The sequence below is a fragment of the Triticum dicoccoides genome, chromosome 3B (assembly GCF_002162155.2).
Source record: "Triticum dicoccoides isolate Atlit2015 ecotype Zavitan chromosome 3B, WEW_v2.0, whole genome shotgun sequence".
Lineage (NCBI taxonomy): Eukaryota > Viridiplantae > Streptophyta > Magnoliopsida > Poales > Poaceae > Triticum > Triticum dicoccoides.
In genome coordinates this window covers 445,384,190-445,403,245 of record NC_041385.1, presented here as the reverse complement: position 1 = coordinate 445,403,245, position 19,056 = coordinate 445,384,190, and the positions used below count along the sequence as shown (strand labels likewise).

At 42.4% G+C, this 19,056-nt stretch overlaps 1 long non-coding RNA gene across 1 annotated transcript; it reads left to right on the top strand.

Annotated features, from left to right (window-relative positions):
* Positions 1-8,891: 8,891 nt before the first annotated feature.
* Positions 8,892-11,599, top strand: LOC119281374. Its single transcript, XR_005138391.1, has 2 exons — positions 8,892-10,870; positions 11,284-11,599. It is a non-coding gene; the product is annotated as an uncharacterized LOC119281374 (long non-coding RNA).
* The last annotated feature ends 7,457 nt before the right edge of the window (positions 11,600-19,056 follow it).

The window sequence follows — 19,056 nt, the reverse complement described above, 5'->3', positions numbered from 1 at the left end:
GGTTGGATGAACAGTGAGCGGTGGGGGGTGAATGAACAGGACGACCCCGTGGAGGGTTGGATGAACAGTAGACGGTGGAGGGGTGGCCGTGGAGGGGTGGTTGAACAATAGCCGATGGAGTAGCGCGCGGTGGAGGCTGGATGAACAGGAGCCCATGGAGGCTGGAGGAGGTCGACGGTAGCCCGTGGAGGCTGGAGGAGGTCGACGGTGGAGATGAACGGTATCCCGTGGAGTCCCGTTTTGCGGTACGCCACACCCCTCCCGATGAACAGGACCCCCGTTTTGACCGTAGCGCTCCAACACAAGTCCGTTTCGTCCGTTTTGCGGTACGCCACACCCCTCTCGATCAACAGGACCCCCGTTTCGACAGTAGGAGGTCCGTCTCCTCTGTTTTGCGGTACGCCAGACCCCTTCCGATGAACAGGATTCCGTTTCGAACGTGGCCGGTCGAACACAAGGCCGTTTCCTCCATTCTGCGGTACGCCAGGCTTCGTTTCCATCGCTTGTTCCGTCCAAGCCGGTTGGCTCCCATGCGTTCCATTGCCTCCCAATGAACACGACGCATTCCGTTGCCTCCCCATAAACACGACGCATTCCGTTGCCTCCCCATGAACACGACGACGACGCAGTTTCTCCGTTCCGACCCAGCCATGTACACGAGTGATACGTCTCCAACGTATCTATAATTTTTTATTGCTCCATGCTACTTTATCTACTGTTTTGGACTATATTGGGCTTTATTTTCCACTTTTATATTATTTTTGGGACTAACCTATTAACCAGAGGCCCAGCCCAGAATTGCTATTTTTTGCCTATTTCAGTGTTTCAAGGAAACAGAATATCAAACGGAGTCCAAACGGAATGAAACCTTCGGGAACATGATCTTCTCACCAAACGTGATCCAGGAGACTTGGACCCTACTCCAAGAAGTTTCCGAGGAGGTCACGAGGATGGGGGGCGCCCCCCCTGGGCACGCCCCCTCCCTCATGGGCCCCTCGAAGCTCCACCGACGTACTCCTTCCTCCTATATATACCTACGTATCCCCGTATGATCAAAACAGGAGCCAAAAAAACCTAATTCCACCGCCGCAACTTCCTGTATCATGAGATCCCATCTTGGGGCCTGTTCCAGAGCTCCACCGGAGAGGGCATCCACCACGGAGGGCTTCTACATCAACACCATAGCCTCTCCGATGAAGTGTGAGTAGTTTACTTCAGACCTTTGGGTCCATAGCTAGTAGCTAGATGGCTTCTTCTCTCTTTTTGGATCTCAATACAATGTTCTCCCCCTCTCTTGTGGAGATCTATTCGATGTAATCTTCTTTTTGCGGTGTGTTTGTTGAGATCAATGAATTGTGGGTTTATGATCCAAGTTATCTATGGAAAATATTTGATTTTCTCTGAATTTTTTATGTATGATTGAGTTATCTTTGCAAGTCTCTTCGAATTATCCGTTTGGTTTGGCCAACTAGATTGGTAGTTCTTGCAATGGTAGAAGTGCATGGCTTTGGGTTCAATCTTGCAGTGTCCTTACTCAGTGACAGAAAGAGTTGCAAGGCACGTATTGTATTGTTGCCATCGAGGATAACAAGATGGGGTATTTATCATATTGCATGAATTTATTCCTGTACATCATGTCATCTTGCTTAAGGCGTTACTCTGTTTTTAACTTAATACTCTAGATGCATGCTGGATAGCGGTCGATGAGTGGAGTAATAGTAGTAGATGCAAAATCGTTTCGATCTACTTGTCACGGACGTGATGCCTATATACATGATCATACCTAGATAACCTCATAACTATGCTCAATTCTATCAATTGCTCAACAGTAATTTGTTCACCCACCGTAGAATACTTATGCTCTTGAGAGAAGCCACTAGTGAAACCTATGGCCCCTGGGTCTATTCTCATCATATCAATCTCCATTACTTTATTTTACTTGTTTTGCTTTTACTTTTTACTTTGCATCTTTATATCAAAAATACCAAAAATATTATCTCTATCAGATCTCACTCTCGTAAGTGACCGTGAAGGGATTGACAACCCCTAAGCGTTGGTTGCGAGTTGCTATCGTTTTGTGCAGGTACGAGGGACTTGCGCGTGACCTCCTACTGGATTGATACCTTGGTTCTCAAAAACTGAGGGAAATACTTACGCTACTGTGCTGCATCACCCCCTCCTCTTCGGGGAAAACCAACGCAAGCTCGAGACGTAGCAAGAAGGATTTCTGGCGCCGTTGCCGGGGAGGCTTACGCAAAAGTCAACATACCAAGTACCCATCACAATCTCTATCTCTCGCATTACATTATTTGCCATTTGCCTCTCGTTTTCCTCTCCCCCACTTCACCCTTGCCGTTTTATTCGCCCTTCTTCCGTTCGATCTTATGTTTGCTTGTACCTTCTTTTTTGCTTGCATCTTCGCTTGCTAAAAGTTTATGGATCCTCATCCGCTTGCTAATCTTTTTAAGAGATCCAATTATGATGAACCAATTGCTAGGGAGTTTTGTGCACTAGATTATCTTTATGAAGTTTTGCTTGAAATTCGTGAATCTAGAAATTGTGATAAAATACTTTATGAAGAGATTCACGATAACTCTTTGAATAAAAAGCATGATTGCAATGATTTTACTATAAGTTCTCTTGATGACAATTGTGCTAATAATATGCAAAACCCTAAGCTTGGGGATGCTAGTTTTGCTATGTCTACTACTTGTTGCAATGATCATGATTGGGGTGGTTCTTCTTTTGATCTTGAAAATTTATTTAAGTCCCATGATGAATATGAGATTGATAATGATTTTTTGCAATAATATGTGTCAACTTTAGATCCCACATATTTGGAGAATGTTCAATCTTATGGTATTTTTGATAAAAGTGGGTTTGGAGAGGTCATGACTTTAGTTAATGTTAATCCCACTATTTTGGAAGAGTGTCAACTTGAGAATATGTTATGTGATAGCTATTTTGTTGAATTTGCTTATGATCCTACATGTAATTATTATGAGAGAGGAAAACATGGTTGTAGAAATTTTCACGTTACTAAATTACCTCTCTTCATGTTGAGATTGCTATCATCTCTTTGTTCTTCCTTGCATATGCTAGTTTTTGTTTGCCTTGCAAATTTGTTTGCTTATAATATGCCTATGCATAGGAAGTATGTTAGACTTAGATGTGTTTGTCACGTGTTTCATGATGCTCTCTTTGCGCTTCAATTCTTGACTTTCTTGTGAGCATCATTAAAATTCTCAATGCCTAGCTAGGGGCGTTAAACGATAGCGCTTGTTGGGAGGCAACCCAATTTTGTTTTGTGTTTTTTGTTTTTGGTTCTGTTTAGGAATAAATAATCCATCTACCTTCTGTTTGTATGTGGTTTTATGTTTTAATTAGTGTTTGTGCCAAGTAAGACCTATAGGATAACCTACGATGATAGTTGATTTGATTCTGCTGAAAAACAGAAACTTTGCGCGCACGAATTTAGTTATGATAAATCACAGGAACGTGCTTTTGCGTTGATTCTTTTTGCTTCTGATCAATAAACAAATTGTCCAGGACTTCCTATTTTGGTAGAGTTTTTAGAGTTCCAGAAGTTTGCTTTAGTTACAGATTACTATAGACTGTTCTGTTTTTGACAGATTCTGTTCTTCATGTGTTGTTTGCTTATTTTGATGAATCTATGGCTAGTAAATTAGTTTATAAACCATAGAGAAGTTGGAATACAGTAGGTTTAACACCAATACAAATAAAGAATGAGTTCATTACAGTACCTTAAAGTAGTCTTTTGTTTTCTTTCTCTAACGGAGCTCACGAGATTTCTGTTGAGTTTTGTGTTGTGAAGTTTTCAAGTTTTGGGTGAATTCTTTTGATGGATTATGGAACAAGGAGTGGCAAGAGCCTAAGCTTGGGGATGCCCATGGCACCCCCAAGATAATCCAAGGACACCAAAAAGTCAAAGCTTGGGGATGCCTCGGAAGGCATCCCCTCTTTCGTCCACTTCCATCGGTAATTTACTTGGAGCTATATTTTTATTCACCACATGATATGTGTTTTGCTTGGAGCGTCTTGTATTATTTGAGTCTTTGCTTGTTAGTCTACCACAATCATCCTTGCTGTACACACCTTTTTGAGAGAGCCATATATGATTTGAAATTTTTTAGAATACTCTATGTGCTTCACTTATATCTTTTGAGCTTGATAGTTTTGCTCATAGTGCTTCACTTATATCTTTTGAGCATGATAATTTTTGCTCTAGTGCTTCACTTAGATATTTTAGAGCACGGTGGTGGATTTGTTTTAAAGAAACTTGATCTCTCATGCTTCACTTAGATTATTTTGAGAGTCATTAATAGCATGGTAATTTGCTTAATGTTAATATACTTGGTGTTCAAGATATGTGAAACTTTCTTTTGAGTGCGTTGAATACTAAGATAAGTTTGATGCTTGATAATTGTTTTGAGATATGAAGATGGTGATATTAGAGTAATGCTAGTTGAGTAGTTGTTAATTCAAAGAATACTTGTGTTGAAGTTTGTGATTCCCGTAGCATGCACGTATGGTGAACCGTTATGTGATGAGCTCGGAGCATGATTTATTTATTGATTGTCTTCCTTATGAGTGGCGGTCGGGGATGAGCGATGGTCTTTTCCTACCAATCTATCCCCCTAGGAGCATGCACACAATACTTTGCTTTGATAACTTCTAGATTTTTGCAATAAGTATATGAGTTCTTTATGACTAATGTTGAGTCCATGGATTATACGCCTCCTTCCACCATTGCTAGCCTCTCTAATACCGCGCACCTTCCGCCGGTATCATACACCCACCATAAACCTTCCTCAAAACATCCACCATACCTACCTATTATGGCATTTCCATAGCCATTCCGAGATATATTGCCATGCAACTTTCCACCGTTCCGTTTATTATGACACGCTCCATCATTGTCATATTGCTTAGCATGATCATGTAGTTGACATCGTATTTGTGGCAAAGCCACCTTTCATAATTCTTTCATACATGTCACTCATGAATCATTGCATATCCCGGTATACCGCCGGAGGCATTCATATAGAGTCATATTATGTTCTAAGTATCGAGTTGTAATTGTTGAGTTGTAAGAAAAATAAAAGTGTGATGATCATCGTTATTAGAGCATTGTCCCAAGTGAGGAAAGGATGATGGAGGCTATGATTCCCCCACAAGTCGGGATGAGACTCTGGATGAAAAAAAGAGAAAAAAGAGGCCATAAAAAAAAGGAGAAAAGGCCCAAATAAAAAAATGAGAGAAAAAGAGAGAAGGGACAATGCTACTATCCTTTTACCACACTTGTGCTTCAAAGTAGCACCATGATCTTCATGATAGAGAGTCTCCTATTTTGTCACTTTCATATACTAGTGGGAATTTTTCATTATAAAACTTGGCTTGTATATTCCAATGATGGGCTTCCTCAAAACGCCCTAGGTCTTCGTGAGCAAGCGAGTTGGATGCACACCCACTTAGTTTCTTTTGTTGAGCTTTCATATACTTATAGCTCTAGTGCATCCGTTGCATGGCAATCCCTACTCACTCACATTGATATCTATTGATGGTCATCTCCATAGCCCGTTGATACGCCTAGTTGATGTGAGACTATCTTCCCTCCTTTTGTCTTCTCCACAACCACCACTCTATTCCACATATAGTGCTATATCCATGGATCACGCTCATGTATTGCGTGAAGATTGAAAAGGTTTTGAAAATGTTAAAGTATGAAACAATTGCTTGGCTTGTCATCGGGGTTGTGCATGATTTAAATACTTTGTGTGGGGAAGATGGAGCATAACCAGACTATATGATTTTGTAGGGATAACTTTCTTTGGCCATGTTATTTTGAGAAGACATAATTACTTTGATTAGTATGCTTGAAGTATTATTATTTTTATGTCAATATGAACTTTTGTCTTGAATCTTTTGGATCTGAATATTCATACCATGATTAAGAAGATTTACATTGAAATTATGCCAAAGTATCACTCCGCATCAAAAATTCTTTTATCATTTACCTACTCGAGGACGAGCAGGAATTAAGCTTGGGGATGCTTGATATGTCTCCAACGTATCTATAATTTTTTATTGCTCCATGCTACTTTATCTACTGTTTTGGACTATATTGGGCTTTATTTCCCACTTTTATATTATTTTTGGGACTAACCTATTAACCAGAGGCCCAGTCCAGAATTGCTGTTTTTTGCCTATTTTAGTGTTTCGAGGAAACAGAATATCAAACGGAGTCCAAACGGAATGAAACCTTCAGGAACGTGATCTTCTCACCGAACGTGATCCAGGAGACTTGGACCCTACTCCAAGAAGTTTCCGAGGAGGTCACAAGGGTGGGGGGCGCCCCCTGGGCGCGCCCCCTGCCTCGTGGGCCCCTCGGAGCTCCACCGACATACTCCTTCCTACTATATATACCTACGTATCCCCGTATGATCAAGGAGCCAAAAAAACCTAATTCCACCGCCGCAACTTCCTGTATCACGAGATCTCATCTTGGGGCCTGTTCCGGAGCTTCGCTGGAGAGGGCATCCACCATGGAGGGCTTCTACATCAATACCATAGCCTCTCCGATGAAGTGTGAGTAGTTTACTTCAGACCTTCGGGTCCATAGCTAGTAGCTAGATGGCTTCTTCTCTCTTTTTGGATCTCAATACAATGTTCTCCCCCTCTCTTGTGGAGATCTATTCGATGTAATCTTTGTTTTGTGGTGTGTTTGTTGAGACCGATGAATTGTGGGTTTATGATCCAACTTATCTATGGAAAATATTTGATTCTTCTCTGAATTTTTTATGTATGATTGAGTTATCTTTGCAAGTCTCTTCGAATTATCCGTTTGGTTTGGCCAACTAGATTGGTAGTTCTTGCAATGGGAGAAGTGCATGGCTTTGGGTTCAATCTTGTGGTGTCCTTACTCAGTGACAGAAAGAGTTGCAAGGCACGTATTGTATTGTTGTCATCGAGGATAACAAGATGGGGTATTTATCATATTGCATGAATTTATTCCTCTACATCATGTCATCTTGCTTAAGGCGTTACTCTGTTTTTAACTTAATACTCTAGATGCATGCTGGATAGCGGTCGATGAGTGGAGTAAGAGTAGTAGATGCAGAATCGTTTCGATCTACTTGTCACGGACGTGATGCCTATATACATGATCATACCTAGATAACCTCATAACTATGCTCAATTCTATCAATTGCTCAACAGTAATTTGTTCACCCACCGTAGAATACTTATGCTCTTGAGAGAAGCCACTAGTGAAACCTATGGCCCCCGGGTCTATTCTCATCATATCAATATCCATTACTTTATTTTACTTGTTTTGCTTTTACTTTTTACTTTGCATCTTTATATCAAAAATACCAAAAATATTATCTCTATCAGATCTCACTCTCGTAAGTGACAGTGAAGGGATTGACAACTCCTAAGCGTTGGTTGCGAGTTGCTATCGTTTTGTGCAGGTACGAGGGACTTGCGCGTGACCTCCTACTGGATTGATACCTTGGTTCTCAAAAACTAAGGGAAATACTTACGCTATTGTGTTGCATCACCCCCTCCTCTTCGGGGAAAACCAACACAAGCTCGAGACGTAGCAACGAGCCCTGGCCGTACGTATGCGCGAGTAGGCGTTCGAGACCCCGCCCGTATGTATGCACGTGGCCGTATTTTCTTTTTTGCACCTTGGCCGTTGTACGTATGTGTACATGCTACATGCGCCTCTACTATGACACGTGCGCGCCTCTACTACGAGACATGCGCGCCTCTACATCCACCAGTATGTACATACACGTTCGCGACCAGAATGACAACGCTACGTACGCTTCGACCAGGTGGGTCCCGACTATCAGACACTTCCTTGCGTGCGAAGATGTAGATGGTGGGTCCCAGCAGTCAGGGGGGTGAATCGATTTTTTATTTTTTGCCCGGATGCACTTCCTTGCGTGCAAAGATGTAGTTGGTGGGTCCAAGCAGTCAGGGGGGAGAATCATTTTTTTGCCCGGACGCACTTCCTTGTGTGCGAAGATGTAGCTGGTGGGTCCCAGCAGTCAGGGGGAAACTTTTTTTCTGCGAAATACGGTGGCCCGTCCGGTGGGTCTCTGCTGTCAGGTGGAGGTATCATTATTTTCCACGTAATAAGGAGGCACTTCCTTGCTGTGGCCGTGGACCCAGCTGTCAGCCTCTCCACGTATAGTCCACGTCCGATGGAAGTCGTTCCTTGACCATGTTGACCACACCGCACCGAGAGCACCAGGGCGGTGGACGACGGCGAGGCCTAGGAAGGGGACGACGCGGAGCCGGGGAAGATGCGGCAGTGGAAGCCCGCGCGGAGAGGAGTACGAGGGTTCACTGGTTCGGCTGCAGTGTGAATAGTAGGGGGCGGTGAGGCCTCCGCGGCAGCACAGCCGGCCACGGGAGGCAGGAGCATGCGGCACGACCGACGCTGCTTTGGGCGGCTGGAGCAAGGAGACCAGATGTTGAAGAAGCACTACGACCGTTGGATGGACATTGTACGGTCACTGAAGCTAGAATCATTTATATTGACTAAGTTGACAAAGCCCTTGGTACGCGCCAACTTAGTAGGCCCACAGGTCAGCCTCCGAAATGGTGCGCCCCAGATGTCAGGGGGAGGAATCATTTTTTGGGCAGCCGAAGCTAAGAATATCCGAGATTGAAGAAGAAGCACGACATGCGTTGGATAGACATCCAACCACTACAACAAGAACCCCCATATAGCAACTCATATCTACCAATGATAACAAACTATGCGTTGTTTAGTTAAACCTCCCACCTCCCCACTTAGCGCTGATCACCTCGTTCCCTTCAAAATAGCAGCTAACTTCCACGTGCCCACCTCCATATTTACCTCCTCCGTCCAAACATTGTTAAAAAAACAATTTTCCTTATCCATCTCTTCCCCCCTCCCCCGATTCCTCTCCTACCAGGATTCCATAACCACGATGCCGCGTGCGCCGCCGCCGTCGCCTCCTATGATTTGGGCGAGCTCCGGCGCTCTCTCGCGGCATAGCTCGCCGACCCTGCTCCTCCCGCCGATCCTCCACCACCGCGACGTCCTCAACACCCTGCCCGTGCCCCTGCATCAACCTAGTCGCCACGGGTCGTGGTCGCAGCTCCTGCCCCTCCGGTTGGTCGGCTCACTACCCCCCGCATCTCCGAACGCGCGGTCGCTGCCACAGGCTGGATGGCGCTGTTCCGCCACGTCTACATCGTCTCCGGCGCCGATAGTTTTGTGAGACACTTCTCCCCTATGTTCTTATCGTCTCTGGTGCTTTATGTGGCATGGCTACCAAGGGTTTGTCGTCGTGGCGTCGTAGATGATGGCTGGATATACCAATAACTATGGCCGCTCTCTCCCAGGGAGGCTGCCATGGTCGCCTACTGCCTACCTCATCGCTCACCTGGATTATCTCCCTGAAGAACGTGACAATTCTATTATTTCCACTAATCTGTTCCCCCCGATTTAACAACAGGGTGGCTTCTATAATTCCATTGGAATTTGGTTCCCTATCTTCTCTAACCTTCCACTCGTGCTATGGGTGGACCATTTACTTTAGTTAAATTATGGCTAGTGTTCTCTTCTTTTTGTTGTTGAAGGAAACCTGATCCTCTAATTTTGCTATGCAGGTTTCTGCTGGTGATCTTCTGCTTTAGTAGTTCAGACCATAGTCATATTTGTATATCCATATGTACTTATTTCTCTAGATGTATATCATACTCTAGAGTGCTAGATTACACTGCAGAACAAAGTAATTATTTTGCCTCAGATGACTATTGTCCACCAATCTTGTTTATATCAATGCTTGCATCCTCTGAGGCTTATCAGGAGAGAATCTAGTTTTCCATGGAAACAAGGGTGATCGCGCATTATTTATTCACTCATGTTACCAAAGCTTCTGTCGTCAAGAAGGCAGTAATATTCCAAGTGCATAACTACTTCTTATTCAGTAATATTAAGCATGATTATACATACCTACATATTAAAAAGGTATATGAATCATAGTCTAGACATCTCACACTTGCTAGCATGCGTAAGTGTGTATGTAAATTTGATCGATTTGATGATTTTGTTTAACTTTAGGTACTTCTAAATTCTCATATGTTTGTATTTATTCACATATTATGATGAACTGCAATCTTCTTTAGATCAGAAGGATGCATCACAACAAAAAATGCTTCACGAGATGCCACTTCACATCTTTTATTCTCACCAGTATGTGAATTTTAAGTTGTTACTTAGTGAACTATAGTCTTGCAGGTTTACACATAATATTAAAGATATAAATCTACCCGAGGTAATCAGATTGCGCATTTGAATGAGTGCTGCAAGCTGGGAAGGTAAATATGACCAGCGATGATGGCAGTACGTCAATGACGTCATGTAGGTGTGGTGTTCATTGATCCCTTCCCTCTTTTTGTTTGTGCAGGCGGTGTGTGTATATGGATTCATCTTTATATGTCATGTTAATTGTTCATTTAGATTGATCTCTCTCCCCCAAAACGTTTACCCCATGTATTTGATATCATTTTTGAAAATATTGATTAGTTTGGTGCCAACTCTTTCTAGATTATTTCAGATGTGATTTCTTGATTAGAAAAATAATATCACTAGAGGTAATTTCTATTGTAATTTGTGTATGTGTTTTTCATGTTGTGCAATAGTATTTTTTTCTCTTTCTCAAGAATCTTTCTCTTTCTCTTTCTCTTTCTCTTTCTCAAGAATCTTGATTATTGATGCATATGATTGTAGGATAATTAACTGTAACAACTACTCTGTGCATGTGCCTATGCTCTGACTTCGGAAGTGCAAACCAATAAAAAGGTAAGCTCCAAAGTAACATTGAGCCTTTTCTAATTTGTATTTTGTTTCCTACAATTTCTGATTGTATAATTGAACATGACCCAATATTTACAAGCATAAGTTGTGGTTAGCTTTATCATCTCTTCCGCATTTAGCACAATCTGTTCACCCATTGCAGTCAACATTATTAATTGAATATGTGGCTGGGCCTTCACTTTACCAAATTTATAGGAATATTGCCTCAATTATTTTTTGTTACTTGCATGTTTTTCCTTTGCTTATATTGTGTGAATCTAAATTTTTACATAACTCCAAAGGGATAACCTCGAAATAAGAAAGAAATTCTTGGCTGGTACTTGCACCTAAATTCATCGAGAACTTATTGTTACCCACAATACTATATTAACTGTTCGTATTTCATTCATTGCTAGCAGAGAGATGAAGCATATGCAGTTTACTATAGCTGCAATTGGCATGAACTATCTTCAGTATATGGAGTTATGGATGCCAGGAGAAACTAATGATTTTGGTTTTAGTTAATGAAGGCTGAACATGTCAGTCTAGATGCTCATGTGATGAGCTTAGTTTCTTTCTTTCCTTCAAGGAAGCTTCGACCTGTTTCTGTATAGAGTGCACATGTTCTTGTAAAATACATGTGTACAAGCTGATAGCGTTCTTTGTAAAGCAACAATGTGTTCTTTGTAAAACAACATTGTTGATTTAATATATGAGGTCTTTCTTACTATATTACATCTCCTGTATACTACCAGCATTGCCTAATATTCTACTCCCTCCGTTCCTAAAATATATGATGTTTTGGTAGTTCAAATTGAACTACCAAAACATCATATATTTAGGAACGGAGGGACTACGTAGCAACTAATCCATCTATGCAGGGTAATCGCCAACACATATGTTGTGTTGTTAGGCTTTAGTTTATATGTTGCTATCTTACAACATTTATACGCACCAGTTACCAACGCATGTGTATACGTTGTTGTAGGCTCTTCCAACGCCACCAACGGCAACGCATATAAATCCGTTGGTGTAGACCTTAGCAACGCCTATATTGACAAAAGGCAACACATTGATGCGTTGCTGAAGGGGGGGTTCCTGTTGTAGTGAACGGCCACTGCTGCTAGAACCGTGTGTTGACTATAATAAGTTGACAAAGCCTTGCATACGCGTCAACTTATTTTTTTAGGGGACGCGTCAACTTAGTAGGCCCACAAGTGTGTGGCAGAGAACTTATAGCCCATTTGCGATTTGTAAGAATGTACAACCCATTTTTGAATTCTAATGGAATTTACTACAACCCATTTATAGTTTGTTAAAAGCACAACCCATTTTCTAGCTAGGATAACGATTAATAATTTCAACCAACCATTGAAGAGAGAATTCAATAAAATTTCCCACATTTTGATGGGATCCAAAATATTTTTATCCCGAAATTTCTAGTCAGATTAAATATAAATTTGTATTACGTAAAAATCCAATGAAACATTGCGCGCGCAACAATGAAAATTTAAGATTTTCAAAATCCATAAATAATATTTTATAAACTAATTTCGTGTTTGGTGCATTTTCTTATAGTTACTGCCCAGTTTTTATAATTACATCCCATTTATTATTTTTTAAAGCCCATTTTCCTGTTAAGCCTAATGCATCCCTCCTAGGAAAGATTTGCAGCCCAACGGGGCGGAGAATAACAAGTTGACCTTGCCTGGGTATTCCTCAAAAAAACATATAGCTGGGCTAGCCATTTTCATCTTGAAAAAGTTAATATCTGGGCTAGATATCTGGCCTGGGCTAGACGGGCCACAACCCGCCTAGTTAATACCCTGCTCTTCTCTGAAAAACAATGAAATAATCGCCAAGAAAAACTCTGCAGTACTTACGCCTCAAAAACACAAATACTTCTCGAGCTGCTTGGTCCCAGCTGTCGGCCGCACCTTGTGCAATTCTCTCGTTTATATTGACTACATAGGTTGACAATGGTGTGGGACCGTGATCTCAGGAAACCAGGAGGAAGCAAAAAAAAATAGTTGTACATAATAAGGAGGCACTTGCATACGTACGGCTATGGCCCTAGTGGGTCCCTAGTGTCATCCAGTCAAAATAAAGTCATCTCCTGAATCCTCATGTTCATTGACGATGTTAACAATGCTCGGCGCCACGACGAGCACAACAACTCGAAGGACGACGGAGCCCTACGGATGGTCTGATACAGCGCCCACTGCTCATTCAGGAAGCCAGGATCATCGGACACCTATGAGCACCTTCGAGAAACTAAGACGACATGAAACGGTAAGGCCGCGCTTGGGAGCTCTGGTTTATTTCAAACCTGTATTAACATACAAGTGTAATTTACTCGTCATCGGAAACAACGCGTAAAATACAGGCGTAATGAAACCGAGGGCCCGAGGTCTGTAAACAAAACCGGCGGGTTACGCGTGTAATTTGAGAGACCAGTGTATATTTTACGAGCACTGCTATATGGACAACATTACCAGACGATACATGCACGACGTGCGTATCATGCCATCCATGGGCAAGGCTGAAACAGCAGCTAACGACTGTATTAGCAATCGTCCGAGTGTCGTTCAGCGTTTTTATCGTGTGTGAAGTACTACCGATATTTTACTAGTCGAAATCGACCAACCAAGCGCTTCGCCCGAGACCATCTGCTTTTATTTACAAGCATCATTTACAAGCGGTTTTGGTTGAAAAACGACGATCCAATCACGACCTAATATCATGAGTTGGTCGGAAGATCATATGGTTTCACGTCTAACCTACCCGACTTGTCGTATAGGCTATGAATGAAACATAAGACGATGAACTTCTTAAGCACGAAAACAACAGAAGAGGATGATCTTCTTAACAAGCAAATCACTGGCATTAGATCGACATGCAAAACAATACGAAGCATTATTCTCAGGAGGCACGGTGAACAGCTTGTGATGCCGCATGCCACAACATTCCAAGCTCAACATTGCAATCAAACACAAGGCCTGGCATTACATAGACATTATTCAGAACAAACTCTTAACACAGGAATATCTCAGCAGAGTAACTATTTACTTCTAAACTGAACACAGGAATAGGAAAAAATAATCGACGCTGCTCACAGCAAGGGCGTCCCACTCAAAAATATCAAATGCATGTCTTCTGGCTAACATCAATGAGCAAATTTTGACAAGGTTTTCCAATTCCAATATATTAAACTAACATCTTGCTAACATCAATGATTAAACTTTGACAAGTTTTTCCCATTAAAATATGTAATGCCTATGATAGCTTCTTACTTGTTTGGGCACCTTTTGCCCAGTGCACTCCACGTGTTGTAGAATTGCCAATGCTCTCTGCAGACTAGTCATGTCACCAGCGTCTAATAATACTCTGTAAAGCTTCTCGGTCATTCCTTCTGTAATGTAGCGCAAACAGTGACTGCTTCTTTCTGCAAAGTGGAACGACCAACTGGACCCAGTAATGCAGCAGTTTGCCTTGGACACATTGGCTCATTTTGTGGAGTTCAACTAAAATCAAAGTTGGAATAAAACCGAGCTTTAATTTTGATATCCCTGTAAGCAACAATAGGTATAAGGGAAACAATTACTGAGAAATAATGGTTGATGACTTGTACTCCCAGAAGAAAAGCATCTACTGATCTACCTTATCTTAATGGGAAACAAAGCAGGAGAGTAGCAATTCTCCATCAGTGTGATTCATTCATATTGACTGAGACATTATCTTAACAATGCCTTGTTTCAACATGTATAAAGAACGACAAAGCAGAAAAGTACCATTCCTAAAACAATGCAACTGATCCATTTTAACAGAGAAATTATCTGAACAATACCTTGGTTAAACATGTAGAAAGAACTACAAAGCAGGATAGTACCATTCCTAACAAGTGTTGCCGTTTTTGAACTAAGATTCAGTAGTTAATTAATTCTGAGAGTGGCGTTGCTTAATTTTACCAGCGGCATTAGATTAACGAAAAGCATAAACAGTTCCAGGGGAGAGTGGGCGTAACAACAATATGTGCTTCCATCTACTTATAAAGGGGGTGATGCGGAGTTTGTTGTAACAAAGCAACAAGCATCATGTCTGGGTTGGTCCCATTTTTGTTCACTACTTAATGGGAAAAGACAGCAATACAATAGCTTCAATTCAACATTTATTTTAAACAGTACCAATACAAGTAGCACAACATCTCAAAGCACACTGCACAATCATGTGGATGAAGGCCTGTACTGACCTTTCATGAGAACACCAGGATAAAATATGAATCTGCCAACACGAATAGGAAATCCAATCTTGTTTTGTGCAGTTGCACTGAAATCAAGCAAAGTGTTTCGTGTAGCAAAGCAAAATGTCGCAATAGCAACAAGTTGAATAGATATCCCTATTTAAACATAGGCAAAAAAGGAATCAATTACTGGCTAATAAAGGAGGATGAAACATGCGGCCACAAAAATGGTAATCCCGCCAATCCCTAACAAGTGTTGCAGTTTTGAAATAAGATTCAATAGTTTACTCCGAGAGTGGCATTGCTTAATTTTACCAGCGACAATAGATTAACAAAAAGCATAAACAGTTCCAGGGGAGAGTGGGCGCAACAACACCATGTGCTTCCATCTACTTATAAAGGGGGTGATGCAGAGTTTGTTGTAACAAAGCAACAGGCATCATGTCTGGGTTGGTACCATTTTTGTTCACTACTTAATGGGAAAAGAGAGCAATACAATAGCTTCAATTCAACATTTATTTAAAACAGTACCAATACAAGTAGCACAACTCTCAAAACACACTGCACGATCATGTGGATGAAGGCAAGTACCAACCTGTCATGACGCTCACAAGATCAACTATGAATTTGCCAACACGAATAGGAAATCCAATCTCGTTTTGTGCAGTTGCACTGAAATTAAGCAAAGTGTTTCGAGTAGCGAAGCAAAATGTCGCAATAACAACAAGTTGAATCGATACCCCTGTTTTAACAGAGGAAAAAAGGAAACAATTACTTGCCGATAAAGGAGGATGACAGAAACGGTGACAGAAAGAAGCATCTAACTTATCTTGGATGGAAAACAAAGTAGGATAGTAGCATTTCTAAAACGGTTGCATTGATTCATATTAACAGAGACATTCTCTTAAAACTACATTTGTTAAAAAATGTAATTTACTTTTAACAGTGGCATTGCTTCAATTTTCCGGCGACATTCTTAGATTAACAACAGCAAAATAGTTGTACAGGACATGCCAGCACCATGTGCGTCCACACGTATAAATGGGTGATGCAGAGTATGTAGCCAAGCAGCATATATGCGTTGGTCCCATATTTGTTCTCTTTGAACCTTTTTCCTATGTGAGGGCAGCAAATCTAGTCCTGCACAAACTACCCGACCCCCCAGTTTCTTTCCCTTTTCAACAAAGAGATCGGTTCCTTATAGATGTGTGTACTGGGTTACCCCCTTTCCCCCATTTCGATCAACAAAGCGGCTGGATAGCCAGTCTATACTACTTTCCGTCCCTCCTTTCCTCATTGAACCACGTCCTAGATTCTTGCTCCAGCCCACCGCACCCTTCTTTCCTCTTTGAACCAAGACCTAGAATCGACTACAGATCGAAAAAGATCCACATGCAGCTAGAGCAACGACGGTTTCAAAGAAACTTATACCTTAGGGTCGTCGGGATGTGGCAAGTCGTGCGACAGGAGGCCGGATCTTCCCACAGTACGTACTGCAGTGAGGATGAAGGGGTCGGTGGCCCTCCCGCACAGGCGCTGGGTGAAAGAGAACAACACAGCTGGCAGTGGATTGCCTCCCTCACCGAAGGCGATAGAGTGAACGCTGCACCTCCTCCCCTTCCCGGTGCGACGGGATACAGACGCCTCCTTCACCAGCTGTGAGGGGGGAGAGATAGACAAGAGGCCAATGCAGTCTGTTTAGATCTGGGAAGAGAGGGTGAGAGACTGTGAATATAGCAAACCATAGCAAATGAACGCTGAGCCTCCAGCGTGTATACATATATGTAGTGCGGCGAGAGTGTGGAGAGTGCAAACCCTAGCGAACAAGCGCTGAGGCTCCAGCTTATATATATACTACTGTAGTACAGACCGAGCTCCGGTGCCTTCAATGCACCTGCTTTTGGCTGTATGACAGGTGAGCCGGACACATTTTGGTCCCACCTGTCATAAACCCAAAGGCAGGTGCACTAAGTCAATGAAGCTGCATCCATATAGTACTCTCATGGAGTGGTCTTATTATTCTCTCCATAACAATAGTTTTAAATTGTGTAAGTACGAAATGAAACTCTTTATTTAACGTATAGTGAAGAAAACTACTACTACTTCCGATGAACTAACGATCCACGCCGATGCGTCCTGGTCGCACTTCTTGTCCTTCACGTGCGGTACACTACCCTCCCTTAAGTGAACAACCACACATGCGCCAAATTATTGGAAACGTGTGAGAGTGTGTACAGATAAATAATTTTAATTTCAATTATCGAAAAGGTTTGAGACTATTACAAAGTTTGACTTCGGTCAAATCTAATATGCGGAGTAAATAAAAATGGAGGGCTACTACGTCCATCCGTGTTTTTAGTCCACACCATTTTTTAAATCAAAGTTAATAGCTGGACAAATAAAATTACAGGGGAGCCAGAGACAAAGTTGTGAGAAGGCTTAGAAATCAATACAAAACTTATGCTCTTAGTACCAACGTCGATCCTTCTTCGAGGAAACATTTGGTTCATAGCCAATTGTGTGATAAAATTGCACCAACGTGAAAGACGACTACGTCTCCAACGTAACCAAGGTGAACTGACGAAGGATATCATCTTTGTGCGTAACAAGCAAAGAGCACTGATGGAGACAGCTTGTTTTTCATTGAAAATCGATCAGCTTCACCAGCTGATGCAACCATGAGGCGCAACCATGAGCATCGATAGGTCATCGTGGTGATGCATCATCCATTTGGCATCAAGTTTGGGTGAGGCACCTATGAAGTTCAACAAATCCTCATTGTGGTATGTTTCTTCTCAGTAATCAGGCTCGAGGAAGGAAGCACCACATGGCAGAGGACAGTGAGGCGGAACAACAAGGGCCATCCAATTTTGTGCAGTTCCACTAAAATTGAGGAAGACATGCCCGGGTATGGAGATACGCATCGCTGTTTCCAAAAATATAAAAAAGGGATATAGTGTTGTTACTTTGTTTTACAAGATTAGCAATGACATCTCAATTGTCAATAAGAATTAATGAAAAGTACACTAACAAACAGAAGCATCATAATTATCTTGATGAGAACTAAACCAGGATACCCGAGAAAAAAAGCATTTCTTCATTTAACCAGTGATAGTACTACCACCGTATGGACAATGACCGCACAACCACCTTGTACTTTTTGTCGAAACAACATGTATACCTCCACCGAGGCATAAATCAGGACAACTTTTCGAGTGGCATTTCCTCTATAATAGTACTAGTAGGTGATGTTAGACCAGCCGACAAACCCTAGCTACTATACATGGGGAGCTGGGAGTAGTCGCATAGAAGAAAACCTGCACACAACGACCTGGGGAGCTGGACCAGTACAAGAAGTTATACCTCAGGTGGGCGAGATGTCGTTTAGGCGGGCGGGCGGGATCTGCCCACACGACGGCAGCGAACAAAGGCGCGGTGGATCTTCATCCGCGCCAGCGCCGGCTCCGAGAAGACGGTGCACATCGGCTTCCTCTGTCGCCGACAGCGACAACGTCAATGCTGCACCTCCTCACCTCCTGCAGCGGACGGGATTCGGCAGGATCTGTGACTGAGGGAGTCCTGGATTAGGGGGTATCCGGACAACCGGACTATATACTTTGGCCGGACTGATGGACCATGAAGATACAAGACTCAAGACTTCATCCTGTGTCCGGATGGGACTCTCCTTTGCGTGGAAGACAAGCTTGGCGATCCGGATATTAGATCTCCTTCTTTGTAACTGACTCTGTGTAAACCCTAGCCCCCTCCGGTGTCTATATAAACCGTAGGGTTTGGTCCATATAGGGACATAATCATCATAGGCTAGCTTCTAGGGTTTAGCCTCTACGATCTCGTGGTAGATCAACTCTTGTAATACTCATATCATCAAGATCAATCAAGCAGGAAGTAGGGTTTTACCTCCATCGAGAGGGCCGGAACCTGGGTAAAACAT